Genomic DNA, 18,322 nt, shown 5'->3' with positions numbered 1-18,322 from the left:
GGACAAACCAAACAGAGGAAGACTTCTTCTATCAGGCTGACACATTTTTTCACCTTGTGACAAAAGCGCTTTCAAAAGTTCAGCCTTAGAGAGTGCTGTTAGGAGACATTTCTAGATGAGGGTGACTTCGCTGATTTTTTCGTACTACAAAGGGTATGTCTAAACTACTTTCTGTTTTCAAAAGAGGATATGAAAATTCTGCAGGAATTTGCATATCTACTTCCGATCTGGAAGTAGCCTGGACACAGTTTTTTCAGGAAAAAAAAAAACCCTTTTCGAAAAAAACCGCGTAAACCTCATTTTTTTTAAGGAAGAGCATTTTTTCCCCCTGAAAATGGGTTTTTTTTTCCTGAAAAAAACCATTCAGACTATTTTCACTTTTGAAAGATCCACTTTCAAAAGTGAGATCAGAAGAAGATATGCAAATTCTCTTTCGAAAATAGAACGTCATCTAGACATAGCCAAAGTGACACTGGGTAGATACACTGTTCTTCCTGCTGCACAAATGGTGTCCCGCATTAGAAGGCCAGCAGCAAATAGCTAGGTATTAAAGTAATGGACAATCTGACAACAAAGATGAAATTCACTTTTATCGGAAGAAACAAGATATGCCTACTTCCCTCCCCCAAAATACGCTGATTTAGTCAATTACGAACTTAGGTCACATCTTCCAACTCCTCCTCGGCCAATGAAAGAGTTAATTAAAATTTTTCTGCCAGTTTAATTCAGATGAAGTCACACACTTCATTTAATAATTTAACTGAGACATGTCCACATAGGAACACACTAATTTCTCATTCAGATTTCAAATTCAATCAATTTAAGGGCTGCCAATAGTACAGACACAGGAATGCAAAAAAACAACGCAACTGACAATCACTGAAAAATACAGTCATGCTTTGTGAATTAGCAATTGTCTCAAAGCCTGTGAAAAGAAATCAATGTATATCACTGTCTAGAAACTGTTAACCTGCCTATACCAGATTCCAACCATTGAACATACAATTTGGAGGATTCAACCAAATGCATGAACAAAAATAAAGAACTTTTCCATTTGCTTCTTGTTCCTTTTCAAGAGAATACTACTTTTACTGAGAGACATTTTTCCCCATTTCTTTATTACATTCATTTTCTTTATCAGCAACTGATTTACAAAGGACTGTCAGAGTTAAGTGGTGCATGCTGAAAAAAATCTCTCTCATTCAAAAACACCCAGAGTTTCAACATAAGTCCTGAAAGACGAATGAAGTATTTAAGATCAAGACAGAATTATTCCAACACATCAAATGGAAAAATATAGCCTCTGAAGCCCAAATTCAAGACTCATTTGGACCCTCACATGAAAGTACCTTTTAACCCCAGGTTTGAAATTATACTTGCAGTCTAGCAGTGTGATTCATAGGTGCAGTTATATATCAACTCTCCACCGGCATTTGTGTGTTTAAAACCCCAGATAAAAAACATGGATGAATGAAAACTTTAAAAAACTTGCTTTGTACATAAAACTATCAGGCTGTGTCTACACTGGCGCGATCTCACGCAAAAGCGGCCGCTCTTGGGCAAAAACTTGCTGCCTGTCTACACTGGCCGAGTGTTCTTGCACAAGTAAACTGACGTTCTAATGTATAAAATCAGGGCTTCTTGCGCGAGAACTCTGACGCTTCCAGTCAGGAAGAAGCCTTTTGCGCAAGAGCTGTTCCAGAAGAGGCAGGTGTAGACAGGCAACATGAATTTCTTACGCAAGAACGCCCTATGGTTAAAATGGCCATCAGAGCTTTCTTGCGCAAGAGAGTGTCCACACTGGCATGGATGCTCTTGCGTAAAAGCACATGACGTGCTCTCTTCTGGAAGAGTTTTTGCAGAAGAACTCTTCCGCAAAAGAGTTTTTGCGTGAGAACGCACCAGTGTAGACAGAGCATCGGTGTTTGTTTATCCCTTATTGGGATTTGCTTTTAATCAACTGAGTGCAGTTGGTTGGATCAGAGTCTCACTCCTTCATATGCAACGTTACAAAAAACTGTCTTTGTTCACCTCCCAAGCACAGGCTATCACACAAATCTTCCATGAATGCTTCCTGTTTCCTAGTGTCCTTACATTTTGCTACATTAGGGTTCTTGACTGGGTGACAGGAGCAAAGCTTCTGTTCATACATTCTCCCCCATTTCTCCCATACAAAAGATTTGCCTCACCTCTATGTTCCTACTACATACATTTTTTTCCCCAAACAAATACATGTAAAAAGGGATAATACATGGGAGTTGATCTATTGTCAAAATAATCCCAAGTGTCAATGCCAGACTTCGATTACCTCCCTGGCAAGTCAAATGGCTCTTTCAATCTTTTGTTCCTGGAAGACCTGCCTGAAATTAATTTGTCCTAGAAGACTCAGATTTTCTCCCAAGGAACACAAGATGCATTGATTTATGCTCTGCCTTCAACCTAATAATCCCAGCGCCAACATATTTTTCGCCCCCCAGTGTGCAAAGCATCTATCCACCTCCTGGTGCTAAAAGTAACTTGTTACAACCTTAATTTTACTGGGGGAGAAGTACTTCTATTTATGGATGTGGAGAGCCGTTTCTGGAACCAGCAGAGGCTTCAACAACCATCATCCAAATGAGATTGTAAGTAATACGACCAGCAGATATTTTATCAGTGGTTCATCTTCATTTTTATCTGTGTCAATGAGCTCATTTGGCTATCTGTCAAATAGACCTCGGGAATTTAATTCAGTTTAAAAAAAAAAAATCAAGCTATTAGAACAACTTCTCATTCTGAAACCCCTATATGAACTGCATTCTTACAAGGTTAGCTTTAAAAAACAAGTGACTGCATTGTTTTAAAGGAGCTGGCATCTTTGCACATCCCTGGACAAGTCAAAAATGAAAAGATAAAAAACGGACAGGGAAAAACAGATCATCTTTCTTTTCTCTCGTTTCAGCTACTAAAATTGAACGATGGTAAACGACTAACCAAAGAAATAAACCTCAATGTGTTAATATAACAGCAACCCCCATGCCCTTGGCCTATGTCCCTTGAGGCAATAATTGCAGCTGAATTACAGTTTCAAATGCCAGTCGTTCAGCAAACCAACAAGGCACCTGTTCAAACACACACATGTGAAGAGCACACCTGTCACAGTAGGTGACATATAGGGCATTTGGGATACTAACACTCTCCTCCCCATTAATCTGCTTCTTTTAATATGAAAAAGTCCTTGATAGTATATGGACTTCTCGAAATATCAGCCAAATATGGGATTTAGATGAACGCCATCTTAAATTACCCAGAAGATGAAGACAGCACATATAAAATAGCACAGCCTTGGTGAAGTAATAGAAGAAATGATGCCCAACTTTCCAAGGTGTGGGTTGTTTTTTTTTTTTTTTTTTTTTACTTTGTCATTGCACTATTCTTAAACAAGCCAATTTAGGTAGTTTAAATGTGCATGCACATCCACATGTTAGCTACATTTTTCAAGACACTAAAACAGGGATGGGGAGCTTCAGGCCCAGGGGCTGGATGCGACCCCTGGCTTGCCTGGATCTGGCTCCCAAGGCTCCCCACTGAGCTAGCCCCTTCCACTCCACCGTGGGGTCGGAGTACACAGAATCTACTAGCCTGAGCCCCCGAGGCTCTGGTATGGGAGGAGAATATGGGGAGTGTTGTTCTCCTTCTCAGTCAGGGTACACATCAGTGGGTTGGGGGGGGTTGTTTTTTGGCTTCTCACTTGTGTGCAGCACCCAACTGATTTTTCTGTGGCTCAGCAGCCCCGACCTGGAAAAGGTTCCCCAGTCCTGTACTAGAAGACATTTAGCAATCATGTTAATGCCTTAGTGGAGGAACATCTAAATCCTTTACAACAAACGTGATAGCACAATGATTTTACAATGCTATCTTGTACATTTACTGTAGGCGGTAGTCTAAAACGGAGATTAACCATCCACACTGCAAAAGGGAACATAATAGAAAAACAAGTGGACCTATTATTTGAAGTCAAATATATTTCTTAAGGCTAAGCATGAAACAAGATGCTCCGAGTCCTTATAACCTCTGTTTTTAAGTCTGGCTCCAGAGGGAAATCTCCGTTCACTAAAACGGAGACAGTGAACAGCAATAACCAAGGTAAATAAAAAAAAAATGCTGGGTTAAGTTTTAGGCAGGCCTTTATTGCAGTGGTATTTTGTTTTATGGTACGAAGAAATCGCCACTTACTCATCTCCTCGAGCATTACCTACTGCAAAAAGGAAGACTATCCATTTCATGTCATCTCAGTTATGAACACCTTAAGGGGAAAAGAACGTGTGCTAGCGGAATGCTAGTGTGTCAGCACACACTATACAAACCCAAAAGCCAGAGTTTGTTTTCTGCCACTGAAGAGGCGGCAACCAACAGGAAGCTCTCCTGATGTGGTCTGACCCTATGCTATACTCCAAGGCTGCGTCTACACTGGCATGATTTTGCGCAAATACTTTTAATGGAAAAGTTTTTCCGTTAAAAGCATTTGCGCAAGAGAGCGAGCATCCATACTGGCATGTGCCTTTGTACAAAAGATTTGCTTTTGCGCAAAAGCATCCGTACCAGTGTAGACACACACTTGCGCAAGAAAGCTCCGATGGCCATTTTAGCCATCGGGCTTTCTTGCACAAGGAATTGATGTTATCTGTCTACACTGGCCTCTTGCACAAGAGGACTTATCCCTGAGCGGGAGTGTCAGAGTATTTGCGCAAGAAGCACTGATTTCATGCAGTAGAACATCAGTGTTCTTGCGCAAATACTCATGGCCAGTGTAGACAGGTGGCACGATTTTGCGCAAAAGTACTTTTGCGCAAAATCTTGCCAGTGTAGATGCAGCCCAATTGTTTGGAGACTTTCTGGGCAAGGTGTATAGGCAATTATACTACAAGTTGGATCTCCCTAGTCCAGCACCCTCAGAACCTGACCAGTCCCAGATGAGGGATTTTGCTGGGCCAGGGGAGTCGTATCTGGCTCCCATGCTACTGGACCAGCAACTGGCTTCCCAGCCAGCCCCCCAGCCCCACTAACCCCACCAGTCATACTACCCTGCTGGTCTCACTCCTGCCCCTCCCGCTGCTAAGCCTGGAAAGTCTAGCTCCAGCCCAGCTACCAGTCCTGCCGGGACTACCAGCCGTGCTGGACAGCCTCATCGCGGCATGCCAGGCTACAGCCCCACTGCATCATGCCAGGCAGCCCTCCATGGGGGTCTCTGGTCCTGGACCCATCCGTGATCCTTACAGATGAGGGAGATCCAACCTGTAATAAAATTGTATTACGTGGGCTGACAGCTTTCGGAATGAACAAGCAGACATTTGCAAAATAGTAACCACTCTGATGCATCCCTTTCTATAATTTGTTTTAATGCATTAGGTACTGGAAACAGTGAAGAGCTAAAAAACACCTACTGCCAATTTCTGCCACGTACACCCCATGTATATGTCGTCACTGCTATTTTAGACTTGTGTTTCCTTCGACAGAAGAGGCTTTGGAGGAGACCGAATTGTGTGATAGCCTGTGGTTTGGAAGGAAGAACTCTCTTCAAGTTCATGAAAGGAGGGTTACAGAAGTCAGAGTAAGAACCCTGTTATTTCAAAATAACGGGCTTGCTGTGTAGATGCACACTCTGTATACAGTTTAGTTTGTTTTCTTGGTTTCCTTCAATTATATTTTTCAGGTATTTAAAAGAAAGTCTCCAATTTTGCTGCATCAGATTTTCACACATTTGACCACAGATGCTATCCATATATTAAGAGGATCATGCAATTTTCCTTCACTGATGAGGCTTACCATTGAATACTTGTGCACTTCACTGCATTTATGGTTTAAAATGAAATAGATTGTGGGAGGCCATAAAAAGAATGTTTGACACTTTCATAAAAAGGTAACATGATAATCCAACCTTAAACCATTAAAGTCATGGACGCTGGGGAAACAGTTCTGACATTCCATTTGAACAAACCCTTTTACACCTCATTGCTGCAATACAGGGTATCAAATCACGTCAGGAATCTTACGACGTCTCAGACGAAAATCACAGTTTTAACTCTGAATTTTGCCCTTTTTGTTCATTGGCAAACACTTTCACAACAGAAAGGGAGCAACCAAAAGACAATTTTGTTTAGAACTTACCAATTGACATGAAATAACCTAAATCCATTTAACCTTTATGTACTTTGCCTTGCTACATTTGCTAAGATAGGAGAATTTGCTTGGTTTTTTATAACAAGTCATCTTTACTATCAGGGTCGCATTATGACTTTCGTGGGCCCTAGGCACCTTTGCCTTCGTGGGCCCATCCCACCATAATAATATCAATATTAAACATTATTTTTTATATAACTTTAAATACTTCAACATTTTTTTTTTCTGTTTTAGGCAAAATTTAATAGATTTTTGTGGGCCCTAAAAGTTTCATTTTTTTCTCGCATCAGAAAAAAATGAAAACATTTTCTTCGACCCTAAAAGTTCATTTTTTCTCTTCTGATTTTAAAATTAAAACATTTTCGTGGGCCCCTTAAAAGTATCGTGGGCCCTAGGCATGGTGCCTACTGTGCCTAATGGATAAGTCGGCCCTGTTTACTATCTCCTTTGAACCCATGTGTTCCTCCCTTCTTCACCCTGTCATGAGGTCATGATACATTTGTGAAAAAGTTTCCACGGCAACAAGCTGACGACAAACAGGAGATTAGGATTTCTCTGCAAAGCAGAAGGAAAAGATGGGTTGCGAAGGAAAAGGCTGTTATTCACACAAACCTCTTCAGTAATAGCTGTGGGAATACAGAACATTACTGACAAAGTAAATTGCTTTTTGTACAAATGTTTTTTTTTTCAAGTTTGCCCCTATGTGGAAGTCTAAGTCAGAACCTTAACATTATTTTAATGTACTATTCTGTATTTAATAATCTTTTGCTTCAGACATTAGTCTGTTACCATGGGAATGACAGCAGCACAAATACAGGATTATAGCTATCAAGCAGAAGGAGAAAAGAAATTATGAATAAGCTAGTTATGTTCAATAATTAGCGGCAATATGAAAAACCAAAATCATGAATTTAGATGGATGCATTTATCTCAGTGTTTGAATACAACATTGAGTGTGTTATTGCTCGAAAATGGGATTCTAACACATTACACAAGTATTTTTGACTAAATAATCCTACTTGAAACTATAATTTATCTTGCTCCTATTCCCATTTTCTCTTTCTACTCATTAACCGTCCACTCTGTAAAGCTGGCTTCTTGCAAGCACAGCAAGTGGGTAACCTCTGGTAAAGCAAGCATCTGTATTTTTGGACAATGTGCTGAGAAAGGCAGTTTGTCAGCAAACCACAATGCCACATGGCTGAGGAATGCTGCTATATCAGGTCAGGACATATGTTCTAGAACTTCTGTGCATAGTCTGGCACAACCAGCACACAGCGAAGAATACAGCTTAGTATTAGCCGGATACCTGTTTCTGTCCTTTACATTCACCTATAAAATCCTTCACTAGTCCCAAAGGTTTCATTGCCCCCCCTTGGCGTAAAGGGACGCACATCTGAACTTGGCAGCCCTTCTCAGATCATTACCATAGATTCACAGAGGAAAACAAAAAGCTTGCAGATTTGCAGACTGCTCCCTGCTAATGATGGAATGAATCCATGGTCTGGTCGACACAGCTCTGCAGTGCAGACTGAGTTACAGCTCACACTACAGCCTGGTGCCATCATGGCCTGTGAATACTCGACTTGCTCCATCAAAGAGATCCCTAGTTTATGTTCATGCAGTCCAGAATCAAACAAGACAATCGTATTGTGAAGTGAGTGTCTTTCAGTCCACACGAGCTGGGTTTACACATCGGGGTGGGCTACAATCTCACCCGTCTGCGCTGTGTAAGAACTAGAGCTGAACAATATCAATACGCCTTAACTTCCAGCAACGTCACCACCTTACAAGCGGTACTCAGATGTCACAGGATTGGGCTCTGTAACACTCCACCATTTTTTGCCTCCATCACACCAGGCTATGTTTGCCCACGAGGGCCATCTGTATAACAAGCCACACCAGTAAGACTTCCTTGAATTGCCAGGAAGCATTTTACAAACTTGGATACCTAGAAGGGTTGCCAGGTGTCCGGTTTTGAACCGGACAGTCCAGTATTTGAGATCTCTCTTCAGGAAACAAACTGAGAAAATATAAATGAGAAAATATAAATGTTGGGATTTTCTAAAGAAGATGTAATGTAGATTGTGATGTAAGTCAGCTGTGCCCAGTATTTTTGTTGAAACCACCTGGCAACCCTAATACCTAGCCAGGCTCCAAGCTTTTTTACCAATCACCCCCATCAGGAGGTTTCAGCAGCTCGTGCAATTTTCCTCACAATATTAGTGAAGAAGAGGAATTTGCCATTTAGACAGCTGGTCATGAATAGGCACCAATTAAAAAGTAAAGAGTTTTTGAATAATTTCAAGTGATGCACTGAAGCAACCAACCAGAGAGGGATGCTAATCAGTTGTCATCTCTTCCCTTAACCCTGTTTTATTTCTAGTGAGTGGCTGTCAGCCAAATATGCTTGGGAGTTTCTCCACTGACTTGACTTCAACAAGAACAGGTCAGGCCATGCCTTTGCCACAAAAAACAGCACTCTCCAATAAGGAAGAAATAAGCCATTGACGCTTGAGGTTCTTCTGATCCAGTCTGAGGTCCCTCCCAGGCATATCTGCTGTGACTAAAATTGCCCTTCCATTGTGTATCTCCTTCTACTAGATGTACTTGCTCAATGGATAAAACAGAGCCGAACACGAGAGAGAGAGAATTTGATTGAGGGATCTTGTTTATTTTTTTCCAAGCACTTCTGAGTTTAATCTTAAAATTAAGCATAAAGAACATTTCCTTCCCCCACCCTTTCTTCCAAAGTTAAAGAGATACAATTTTCCTGTAGTTTAAAACAATCAAAAGGAAGCTTTTCTTCACTCAGCACACTGTCAACCTGTGGAACTCCTTGCCAGAGGATGCGGTGAAGACTAGAATTTTAACAGGGCTCAAAAAAGAGCTAGATAGATTCATGGAGGTTAGGTCCATTAATGGCTATTAGCCAGGATGGGTAGGAAAGGTGTCCCTAGCCTCTGTTTCTCTGGAAGTGAGAGACAGGGGAAGGATCACGTGAGGATTACCTGTTGTGATCCCTCCTTCTGGGGCATGAGATATTGGCCACTGTCGGCAGACAGGATACTGGGCTAGATGGACCTTTGGTCTGACCCAGTGTGGCGGTTCTATATTCTTCCTGGCAGGAACATAATTAAAAATGTTGACTAGAAGACAATTATCTCAGACATACCTGGAAAAACACTAAACCCCTGAATGCAAACAGCTTACAGACTTCAAAAGTCTGGTCTACCCTTCCCACTCAGCCAGAGAGCCTCACAGAACTCGAGCTCCGCTTCCTAACCTATTCCATATTTTTCTGAGAGCAACGAGCCAGCTCCCTTCGGAGCTGTTCAATGCCATTTCTCGGGTGGCAGGAAGGGTCGTTGCACAGTCAAAGAGGTCACTTACCCACACAGGTCTGATAAACCAGTCAAGAGTCTCAGACTAGCACCAGAATGACCACATCAGTTGTTTTTAAAGCTCCATGGCACCTCCGGCATTCAATTACTAGATGTGCTACTGGAACATCTGCCAGTTGGAAAGTATCTCAGAGCTGGTCAGAAGACGTTTGCCCAAGTGTTTCATGAAGACACACTAGAAAGGTTTAAGGCTGAGGCAGAGAGACCGACTGGATGATAAGCAGTGTTCCCTCTATGATTTTCCAATCATGCAAAGAGTGAGTTTTGGCTTGTGCACCAATTCTGAGGTGCACTGGTTTGGTTGTGTGCCACTGTGGCACCCAATTTATTAACACACACATTTCCCATCTGCCGGAGCAGAATCCCGCATCCTCTGCCATGTAGCAGGTCCTGCTCCCAGCCCCAGCTGCAACATGGTGGCCTCACCCCCTGGAGCAGCCCAACCCCCGCTCCAGTGGCTCCCTCACCATGCCATCTTAGCTGGCCCCGCCCACCGGAGCAGTCACCTGCCACACGAATGCTGCTGCACGGTTCTCCAGAGCAGGTGGGTGGGGGAGGAATTCTTTGTGCACAGCCGCACACCTCAGCGAGAACTATGATGATAAAAGTACTAACTTGGGATGTGGAAAATCCAAGTTCAGGTCTTTGCCTTTGACGTGATACAGCATGCAAGACTGCTCTGACCCATGAAACTGGATCTCCCACGTTCCAAGCTAGTACCCTAGACATCCAGCTACTGAATGTGTCTGTCATGCACACTTTTCTTTTCACTCCACTGCAGAATAAAAACCCATTTGGAAATCCTTAGAAGTTGCTGCTGAACTAAATGATCGACCACTGGTCAGCTTTACTTACAATTTCCTTCTGAATTCACAGCTGTTGAATGTAAAACACGACCATACAATTGGTACATCCAAGAATTATGTTCACTTACCTAAAAAGAGAAAGATAGAAAAAAGTAGTATTACTATAAGCATTACAACATGGTAGGTGTAAAAGCTTGTGTGGGGAGAACTGAAAGTTTATTTTCAACTCCATGAAACCCATCCAAAGTATCAAAAGAAACCTCAACATCAGCCATGTCACATGCACCTGCTTATTTCTTTTTTTCAAGGCATTCTGTTCCTATCACTTATGGCACCACATTATATATTTTCAAATCTCTGAAGACAAACACCCACTGGCATGCAAACTTAACCAGTTGACTGCTGCACCGATTTCAGAAGAAAATGAGCTAATGTCTGCATAAATGTATGCATTTCAACCTTGAAGTATAAATATAAGCCAAGACTCATTTCTACGCTGAATTTTAATTCTTCAGACGAATCCAGTGGCAGAAATGACACATCTCTCTAAGCGACAGATAACACCTTGTGCTTCTACATTTGGAATCTAAGCAGAGTTTACAGTCTGGGATCCAAACCAAGGAAAGGGAGTGCGTGCCTGCATTTCCCGCAGGCCATGTGTTGAAGCAGCTGGACCTAGCAAGAGTCTAGTTCTTAGTTGCACCAGTCACTGTCCTAAGATCTCAACATGTGAATCACTTCAGGAAATGACACTGAAAAACCAAGATCAAGGAAAACGTCTTCCCACCTCACTACTGCCACAGGCCACAACCTACAATTCTTGACTTCCTTAGAAAGCAAGTCATTGTTCCACAGTGATTCCCTTCTTCCACCACAAAGAGGCAAAATGGAAACAAAATTCAAAACCCAAAAAGACAAGAAGTGGGCATTGCCCATATTTGAGAACAGAGTGCATCTCAATAAGTCTTCTGCTGCTTTTGACTTTTTTCCCCGAAAAGGAGAATTTTGGCAGGCTCCTCAGAGGTTGGGTTTATTTTTGGTTTGTATGGGTTTTGGGGGGGGGGGGGGGGTTTGAGCAGGTGGCAGGAAATATTTTCTGTTCATACAAAACAGAGAAGTGTGGATATACGTGACAGGGGAGGGCTCATGTGAGGATTACCTGTTGTGTTCCCTCCCTTTGGGGCATCTAGTATTGAGTACTGTCCACAGTCAGGACACTGGGCTAGATGGACCTTTGGTCTGACCCAGTATGGCCATTCTTATCTGTTACAGAATCGGCCATAAAAATAAATCTGCAATGCTAATTATGAACCGGAAGAAACCTCAGGAAGGCTTCAAGTCCACACGCACTCATGGCAGGACCAAGTGCCATCTAGACCATCCCTGACAGGTGTTTGTCTAACCTGCCCTTAAAAATCTCCAGCAATAGAGATTCCACAACCTCCCTAGGCAATGTATTCCAGTTAGTCGATTACATGGACAGAGGGTTAAAAGAAATTAAAGGAGATCTACTGGTGCCTGGAGAAGTCACTACTGCAATTTCCGAAGTCCTAATCTATGAGATACAAGTTGTTTCTTTAAGAATATTCCAGGATCACATTTTCCGGGGCAGGCAGAAGGAAAGGAGAAAGAGAAGCATATTTAGAAAGTCTTTAAGTGAATCCAACTGCATCTGAAACCTAGGCCACTATAGCTTCAATATTTGTAAACGGCTCTTCCATAATACAGTTAAATACATATTTATACATGGGGTTTTAAAAACACTGAAAGTGAAGAGAATATAGAACTTATTATATTTTGGAAAAAAGATCCATTTTGATGCCTCTGTTCGCTAAATGAAGAAAAACCTGAAAGCCATTTTAGGTACATCTCCTGACAATTGCAACGTTGTGTATCTTTGATTAACAGGAAAACTGCAAAGATAAGGGAGAAGCAATAATGTACTGCACCAAGCTTGCTCAAAAATCAGAAAGAGGGAAAAGACCATACCCTTTCTTCGAGGACCAAAGATGACCAACGCTGTAATGCCAACTAAAGTCGTTCTAAATTAAACCCGTTTAATATTTCCCCCCACTTTCAGTTTCGCCATGTGTGTGAAATAGTACTTCCTTTCCATCTTGCTCCTAGACTCATGGTAGGTAGGGATATATTTCTTGCTGGCAGAAGGCCAGATTCAATGGTTGCAGCTGCAGGCGCTGCCTTGTTCAAAAAGCAATTCAGGAAGCATTTAGAGGGCAGAGTGCACCAGACAGAAAGGGGATCTGTAAGCACAATGGAATGATCCCAACACATTCATAGTAGACAAGACATCTGTTCTGAGATCCTTCCCTTAGAAATATGTTGCATTAGAATTTAAGTCAACCCTCCATGTGTTATTCCAGGAAACATACATGTATATGCACTTGTATCAAGATTATTTACTGATAGTTATTATGCCTATGGGCTCATCCTAAAAATGTGATGAGAAACACCGATGGCATAGCAACATGATAGTCTAAAGCAGACTTAAATAATCTGCAACTTGGCTTCTCCTTGCATTGCAATTGCCCATGGCATGATCAGTCTGCATATCCCAGGCTCCCAAGAATGATACCAAGTATACTACAACCTCACCAGATCGGCACCTTTCCTGAGCTGCTTGCAAGTACAGAGATGTCAGAGCAGTTCAGGAGCGTCTTTAATTACTTTAACAATGCCTTAAAAAAGTGTTCTTAGTGAGCATGCTAACACTACAGCCCCCTTGACGGCCATGAAAATAAGCTACAAGTGAACCTTAGAGATCAGAACTGATCAGTCAGGATGTGAATGGTTAATCACAGTTAATCGCTGGAGGCTGAAGCACCCCCCTTGCCCGCATGAACTGAATGCCAAGTCTATTCCAAGTGATGCTAAACGAGAATCTTTGACTCACTGCAGAGTGACGGATATCCATCCTACGAGCTTCTCTTTTATGCTTAAAGCAGAATTCTAACTCTGGCTACACATTCAATAGCCTTCTCAAAACTCCAGTTGTATTAATTTCCTCCTCCCAATAGGCGTGGCTGTTTATGAAACAAATGCTCGAGCAGGAAACCCCAAGAGGTGGTCTAAAAGCAACTTTGTATGGTTATGAAGACTGACGGTTTCCCCTCCTCCATGCTGTATGAATTTTGGCTTTATGAATATAAATGTGCATAACTCAAAGATGCTTTAAACAAAATACTTCCGGTAACCTATCAATTTTAATGTTACAATATGTGGGATCTGGATATCCTCTTTTGGTACATGCCTCATTCTTGTATGTAAAGTTAGAAATATGAAGTATGAACATGTTTATTGTTTCAAATATGCTAAGGAAAGCCATCACTGTCACCCCCTCCCCGCTCTATAAACCTCAATCAACTTAATGACTTGTAAACAGTGTTGTTTGTCCTGTAAGTTCAAACATGATTAGACTAGTAAGACATGTGACCATATCACCTGGTTATGGGATTCCATTTTGATGTTGGTATTTTCCCATGGAAGGGAGAAGGGAGAAATGTTGACCAAAAGATTCCCAGTGTGGGAGAAAGTCTATTTAAGCAATGTGAAGCTATCAGCCCTTTGTCTTTGGCTAGCCTGGAAAACCCTGAAAAGATACAAAGAGAGCCAGAGACCCAGGTCAGGGTAAGAGTCTCTGATCTGAAGATTATGCCTGAATTAAGAACAGCTCTTTAGGGAATGAATCTGCCTTCAATAAGTGTTTTACTACCTTCAATAAGTGTTTCAATAAGTGTTCTTTAGAACAGAGCCCAAAGAACGAATGGGATGGGATGGATAGATGTGTTTTCCTTCCATTTTAACTCAGAAGCTTACATTGGTCAGTGTTATTACTGGCAACTACTTAAACCCTGCTGTTCGTACTTAAACACTTTTGATTACTATCCGGCCTAGTGTAATAACTGTTACCTAGGATGGGGAGGAAGGGAACACCAGTGTGCATATCTCTCTTCATTAACTGATGACAAACATCTTCATGAGCTTTCCCTGTATAAACCTTTCACACGGAGAGACAGATTTATTTAAGCTCTTTTGGGGATTGGTTTCCTGGGGGCTGTGCCCTAGAACTGCATCCACCCAGAGCTGAAGTTGTTCACAGTCTGCATTGTTCTGCAGGGAGAAGGGAGTGACCCCAAGTCTGTGCCTTGTCTGAGGGAGACCAGAGGCTTGAGCCCAGAAGGACAGGGTGGTAGAGAGCCTCAGAGCAAGATGGTGGATGTCATTGGCATAATCAGCAAGGGGTCTTCTGTCACTGAACCCCATCAGACTCCCCATTCTTAATATAATGTGTTCCCTCCCTGCAAGAGGCTGAAGATTTATAGGAAGAGGTGTTAAGCATAAAACTAGATCTCTCTCTGCGTGGGCAACACCTTAGCTATAAATCAACACAGTGCACAGGCACTACAATGCACCTTTCAGATCGTAATTACACATATTAATTACACATTTAATTATCACACATTAATATCACCTAGATATATCATTACAGCTTATTCATGTAAACCTAATCAAGGAAAGCCAGCATATTTGCATAAAACTCATAATGAAAAAGTACAATGATTTCACTAACAAGATGTGGATAAGAATGCATATCTGTGACAAACACTTTGTGCCAAGAAGAATAGGAAGCGATTTTCTTTTCTGAAGATTATTTCAGGCCCATTTAACACAATCTGTACCACTAAGTTGATGTGCAGTATCCTACACACATCAAGTTCTCTCTGGATAATGTTCCTGACTTCAGATAAAATTTCATTACTATATTTAGTTGTAGAATGGTATGAAATGCTTGCATTGTTAAACTTAATAAAAATTGGAATTTGCAAACTATTAGGCAATCCTCAGTACCAATTTTTCACTTGGTGTTCAACCACCACAACAATTCTACTATAGTCTCCTCACAATACAGCCAACATTACAACCTAATTTTCACCCATAAAACGAGCAATTAAGAATAAGTACAACTGCTTCAGAATTCCTGAGGCCAAGATAAAGAAAATCAGCTTTTATAAATTCACATTTTGCCCTCGTAAAAGAAAAGGCACTGCTAATTGTCGATAATCTGTCACCTCTCATGTAAGTAGACGCATCATAATCTTCTCCTGCTTGGGGTACAAGCAGCACAAATGCTGCTCTTGGAGCCGAGTTTCTTGAAACAGATTGAAAACATCTCCTTAACAGCGACATAAAATGAAGAAATCAAAATGAATCTATCAGCTTAAAGAGTGGGAAAAGTATGGCATATTAATGCATGCCACAGATGGCAGAGCTGGAAACCCAAAATTCTGTTCCCAGTTTTACAACTGATTTGTTAATGCACCTTGGACAAGATGTCCCTTCCCCGCACCATATCACAATGCGCAAAATAGGGATGGAAACCTTACTTCCTGGGGGTGTTGTCTACAGAAAGCATTAAGAACTATAGATGAAAGAGACATGCCCATAAAGATTAATATAAACATTAAACTCAAATATACAAAGGAATGTACAAACTCATTCTGATTCCTCTGTGAAGGATGAGCCCCCCTCCCCCCCCCATCCCCCAACCCCAAGTACTATTATTTCCTACTATGCCACACACAAGAAAGAATTCCCCAAGGGCAGGGCTGGCCCTACCATGAGGCAAACGGAGGCAGCCGCATCAGGAGGGAGGGGGGGCACTAGGACCCAGAGTGTAGAAAATTGTGCCTGCTGCTGGTGCATATGTAGGTAGCAGAGCAGTCCCATGAGAGGAGAAGAACAGGAAGGAGGCAGAATTGAGACCTTTCAAAAAGTTTTGGCCCAAGTGAGGGGACATGGGGGCGTTATTTGAGCTCCCCGCCTCAGATGCCAAAATGTTGTGGGCTGGCCCTGCCCGAGAGTTGAATAGTGCATAGTAATACAGACGATAGTCCCAGGTGAGTAGTGTATCTTCAATTTTTTTTACCTCTTAGAATGTTATTTGGTTTGCCAATATAACCTCTTTGGACACCCTCTTCTGTACCAATGCAATTACCAAACATGTCTACCATCAAACCAGTGTAACCAAGTTCACATGAAGCATTCATTCTACGTGCATAAATACAACAAACAAAATGCGTGTACAAATGTATTGTAAACTTCACGAGTGCAAAAGTTAATCTATAAATGTAAATAGAATTGCTGCCGCTAACATATGAAGAACCTAAATGATTTCAACCGCTCACTTTGCTAACAACAAACATGTGCCAGTTCCTTCCAAAGTACAATTTCTATTAGTTCAATAGGCTTTGTCTCCTTGACAACAGGTAGTACTAAGAAACGTGATAACTGAGCTGTAATTATGAATTTAGCATTGGGTAAGAGGACTCAGAAAGGGATATACAATGACTACCAACAGATGGATGGGTCAGTAGCTACCCGTAAATCTTAGTAATGCTGTATTTTAAGACAACCAAATTTCATCCACAGAGTTTGCTCCATAAAGTAGTTTGGCTGTGTTTGGTTACAGAGGAAAAAAGAACCCATAGTAGGAAATTTAAACAAGCTCCAATCACACAATGTAGTTTAATGTTCTCTATTGGTTCACCTGCTATTTTTGGCATTTTATTTAAATGCTGTAGCTCATCCCTCCTCCATATAAGGAACTCAAGTCAAACAATTAATGCATCACTTTTCCACAAGCTAGAGAAAAGACACCAATCTCCTAACTAATAAACAACCTTAAGTAATATTCTGTGACAGGCGAAGCTCTTATTCAAAGTTCGGCCTCTTTGGTCAATTCTCTGCTGGTTTCTCATTAATCTTTTGGGAAAGTGTAAGGATAAACAACGCACAATTTCTTTCTATGAAAATCATTAAAACCAGGTATAAAAAGTGTGAAGGCTATAAACATGGAATGAATAAATCAGCAGAGTAACAGTAAACATACAGTACAACTAACTTGCATTTTGAAAGCAAAGAAGTAACTGGGACCAACTTGGAATACCACACACACACAGTTCTGGCTTCCCCATCTCAGAAGTGATAGAGTTGAAATAGAAGAGGTTCCAAAAATAAGCAGTGAATATTAAAAGGCTTGGTGACACTCACAAAACAGAATACGGCTGTTGAAATTCAGTGATGCATCATGACGGTTGTTTAGCATCTCTCCAACAATACTGAAGGTTAAATAGCTGCTTCTATTCATCCTACAGTACTACCAGAGCAAGGAGTTTTTTCTGTAAATTGACAAGGAACACTTAAAACTGATATAACCAAACATTCCCTCCACCCAACGCCACATAATTAACCAATGAAATTCATTGCCACAAGACCGTAACTCCAAAATTTAAAACGGGCTTGCATTCAACTGGAAAATAAGTTAACTAAAGACTGATGGGGAGCTAGGAAGAAGTTTCCTCTATAGTGAGCTGACGTCCACAGTGGGTTTTCTTGACCATCCACCTTTTGGATCATGACCATCAATTTGAGAAACATGTCCGTCACCCCCCCCCCCCCAAACCACATGGATAGTATAAGCTAAAAAAGCACACAAGAGACCAGATTTCACGACCAGATTTCTAAGGTGCTACAAGACCACTCTTTTTTTTTTTTTTTTTTTTTTTTTAAGTTACAGACTTACATGGCTCTCTCTCGTGAACTTAAGTGTTATGCTGAAGAAGATCCTAAAAACAATGCAAAACTAAAGCTTTGAGCAATGAGTTGACACCACCGTGATAGGGATGTGAAAGTTAACCGGTAAGCATCATCCTAAATGGGTAATGCTTAACGGTTCTGGTTACCCAGTGGGGAATGGAGCAGTCGCCCTCTCCCACCCCACCCCCTGTAGCCCCCATTAACTCAGTTAACTAGTTAAACATTTAACCAATTAATTAAATGGGATTTTACATCCCTAATAAAAATACTTTGTGCTTGCACTAAATGTTATCTTTTAATGTCAGCCAAAATAACTACACTTGCATAAACTGTAAAGAG

At 41.4% G+C, this 18,322-nt stretch overlaps 1 protein-coding gene across 3 annotated transcripts in view; it reads right to left on the bottom strand.

Moving 5' to 3' along the window:
• The window catches only part of CADM1 (cell adhesion molecule 1), a 339,720-nt gene that overhangs the window by 247,451 nt on the left and 73,947 nt on the right, over positions 1–18,322 (bottom strand). The window lies entirely within an intron of this gene.

Source organism: Pelodiscus sinensis, chromosome 26 (assembly GCF_049634645.1).
Source record: "Pelodiscus sinensis isolate JC-2024 chromosome 26, ASM4963464v1, whole genome shotgun sequence".
NCBI classification, from domain to species: Eukaryota; Metazoa; Chordata; order Testudines; family Trionychidae; genus Pelodiscus; species Pelodiscus sinensis.
The sequence above is the reverse complement of the archived record's forward strand: the minus strand, read 5'-3'. Positions and strand labels throughout refer to the sequence as shown.